The sequence below is a fragment of the Tamandua tetradactyla genome, chromosome 23 (genome assembly GCF_023851605.1).
Source record: "Tamandua tetradactyla isolate mTamTet1 chromosome 23, mTamTet1.pri, whole genome shotgun sequence".
NCBI classification, from domain to species: Eukaryota; Metazoa; Chordata; class Mammalia; order Pilosa; family Myrmecophagidae; genus Tamandua; species Tamandua tetradactyla.
In genome coordinates this window covers 39180600-39184174 of record NC_135349.1, presented here as the reverse complement: position 1 = coordinate 39184174, position 3575 = coordinate 39180600, and the positions used below count along the sequence as shown (strand labels likewise).

Below are 3575 nucleotides of genomic sequence, written 5' to 3'. Positions count from 1 at the left end.
AAAGAAACTAAAGGGATCAGCACTGAGTCAGAGCTCAGAGCTTGGCAATAGCTGAGGCTGGAGAGGGAAATGGGAGCTGCCTCATGTTGGTCTTTGTGGGTCAGATGATGGACTCTGGATTTTATCTAAGTAATTTGGGAGGCTGCTGAGAACTTGTAAGTCAAGTGGGGTGTGGTCTTATCTGATTAAAACAATCACTTCTGCTGCTGTGTGGAGAATGGACAACTAAATGCAGAAATGGATGGGAGCAAGAACCGGGAAGAGGTTTTTGTCCATCATGGACAAGAAGTGGTAGCGGCTTGACTAAGTTTGTAACAGCAAAGTTGGAGAGAACTGTTTGGACTGGGGCTGGATTTTGGAGTTCGAGTCATCCTGAGCAGTTAAGATGTGGAGGGGAAGTGAAACCCGGGCAAGGTTTCAACAGATCCCACCAAATGCCATCTCAAATGGAACACGCCATGGAAACTATGATGTTTACGTTTCACAGATTTGCTGGGGATAAAGGCTGCTTAGCAAAGGAGGAGCAGAGAGTACTCGTGGAAGGGAATTCCCCAGATTTTTGGAAAATCGAAAAGACCCTCTGGCTGTGGGAAAAATAATGCAGGATCTGGACCAGTGTCGAGATGGCAAAGTGGGCTTCCAGAGCTTTCCGCTAATTGCTGGGCTCGCCATCGCATGCAATGACTCTTTTGTGGTACACATGAAGCAGAAGGGAAAGAAGCAGGCAGAACTGAAGAAGTAATTCCCCCCACCCTCATAAGAGTTATCCCAAGAGTCACCTAAGGAATCTGCCCCACAGCTTCCCTCTGCATAAGGATTTCAGAACAGATTGGGTCCTTAGAAAATGGTCAAATAAAATCCAACTCCCATTTGACAAGCAGTGGAAGAAAAGTCAATTAAATGCCAGATAGGTTTTTAACTTTGATATTGTTTCCACCCTCTTGCCCTCAATAAATCAATTTCTTTTTTGGGGGGGGAGGGACTACATGGTCCAGGAATTGAGGTCGCGTCTCCCACATGAAAAGCGAGCATTCTACCACTGAATTACCTGTGCACCCCACCAATTTCTTTTTTAATAATAAAAAAGAAAGATGTAGAGTGGAGCTAACAAAGAAACCCAAAGACATCCAAAGGACTTGGGGATTGGGTCACAGGTTATAACTTGATGTAACACCGTTGCCTTCTCCTGTGCATGCAGACAGGACTGAACAGCTTGCAAAGCTCAGGTACCCGGGTGAAGACGCAGCCATTTTTCTCCAGACCGACTCTCCCTGGTGTCTATACACCACCGCTGAAGAAACAGGCAGATGCTGCACCAAAATAAATGAATCTCCTCATGCCAGGCAGCTGGCCTCCTCACAAAAGGATGGATTGGACTGGTGAGAGAGAGCTCGACACTCGTGTCGCGGATCCATTAATGTCAGCCACAGGTTAATTCTGAGCAATTTCCAGGTGATCCAATAATTCATTAAACTGACGAAAACAAATCTTTGGAAAATCGAGCTGGTGACAGATAGAAAGGCAATGATTTATTGTCTGGAGAGGAATAAGTGTCTCCCGATCCATTCTCTGGGCTGTTGAGTGAATTGAAGTGTGCACGAGGAACAAGGTAGGAGTACGTTCTTCTTAATGGGCATTGTTCAGATTCAGCGCTGAACGCCCTTCATTCTTCTTGCTTAATAAAGTATTGAGATGGAAAGAAGCATGATGCAGCAGGAAGACATGGACATGGGGGTCACGCAGAACTGAGTTTGAATTCCTGCTATGCCAGTTGTCAGCTTTTGTGACCTTAGGCAAGTCATTTCACATTTCTGAGCCTTCATTGGTTTGTCTCTTCAACTACAGAATAATATGCTTTCTCCTCTACTGCAGACCACAGAAAATACATGAAAATCATATAGCATAGCGCTTAGAACATTATAGGATACTTAATAAAGAGTGAAGATTATTATTGGTGATAAGAAAGAAGATGAGTTAGCATATATATCCACTTTATATGAGTACTGTAAGAGATGGAGATATTCTTATTGCTACAGAAAGAAACTTTATATAGATGTCCAAGGGAGGACAGCAAGGTTTCTCCTGCTAAACTCATTGAGAAGAATGAGAAATCAGAACCCAAGAAAAATGGGTGATGGGGTTTTGGTGAGGCTGATGAACAAGAAGAAAGGGTCCTTGGTGTAAATAGAACAGTTATGGTACACTTCTGAGTAGCTGTGGAGAGGGTAAGTGGTGTGATGAAGAGGATTATGCTTAGAAGATGATGTTGCAATTGGTTTAAAGTCTGGACAGAGAAGGTGGTTTCTAATTTCAAACTTAAAGTATCTTAGACAGGGAAGACATCTCAGAAACCAGTGGAGGAACTGCCTTTCCTTAAGGAAAGTGTAGCTTGTCTCCCACCCTTTCTACCATTTGGTAACAGCATTTCTATGGTCCTCAGGAGTCCACACCTCCCTGGCTTCAGTACAGATGATGTGAGTGGAGGTGAACCCCTACCCGTCACCAGCTTGATTTCATTCTCGTCACCTCCCCAGGCCTGGTCAATCAGCAAATGTTATCCTCTGACCCCAGTCATTGGCTCAAGCCAACACAGAAGATAAGATATGGCTCCAGAAATTTGGCTGCAACTTCTGAGAAAAAAACAACAAATTTTCTGCTGGGATTGCTGAACTTGGAAAATGTTTGGCTGGAGCTTCTTGGGAAATATTTATTTGAGAGCCCAGAAAAAACTTGAGTTAATTGGTTTTTGAAATCAAGATACCCTACTTAGAGAACTTCCTAATCTATTAATAAGTTTTATAGCATAGTGGTTAAGAACATGAGTTCTGGTGCCAAAAGACCTCAGCTAAAATCTTGACTTTGCCATTTCCTATCTTTTAAATTTATTTAAATTTCTGTGCATCAGTGTCCTCATCTTTAATTAGGGATAATAATATTACTGTGCAAATGTAAATTTAAATGAGTGATATACTGAGAATGATGATCAAAAATTACTAGGCATGCCATAAATATTATTTTTATTATTCCAGCCTAAACACTTCCTCAGAAAACAATAGCATGGCTTTTGGTATGATTATTCTGAGTGAACCCATGACAGTTCCCTGAGATCATTGCTTCTTTGTTAAAATGCTAGGAATTTCCAGAGAACTGAGCTTTCTCACATTGTGAGAAACTGGACAATTGCTTGATGTAGGGTGCTGAATCTTAGCAGAAGGGGATCTGGTAAACAGAAGTTCTAGCCATTGATTAGGAAGCATATCCTAAATTGGTGTAAAGATTTAGAAAGTGAGGTTGAAAGTCTTATAAATGGCAATGTGAAGTACTGAGTAGAAGCAATAAAGAAATAGCTATAGCTTTTGGGTTGTTCTATACATGTTTCCCCAGTAAAATTGGAAAACTTGTGCCAAGAATGACTCAGAGAGTATTTAAATTTCATAAGTTCCTGGGTACATGCGTTGGCCATTTTGTGTTGTTTGTCCTTTGGTCAGTCTGTCATAGTCATAGAAACTCTAGAAAGGTATGATGACTTTGTCCAGCTGAAAATAACTAAAAGCTACAAAGATTCCTAAAAAGGA

At 41.6% G+C, this 3575-nt stretch overlaps 1 pseudogene; it reads left to right on the top strand.

Annotated features, from left to right (window-relative positions):
- The first annotated feature begins 434 nt into the window (after positions 1 to 434).
- On the top strand, positions 435 to 742 carry LOC143666768 (protein S100-A10 pseudogene; annotated as a pseudogene).
- The last annotated feature ends 2833 nt before the right edge of the window (positions 743 to 3575 follow it).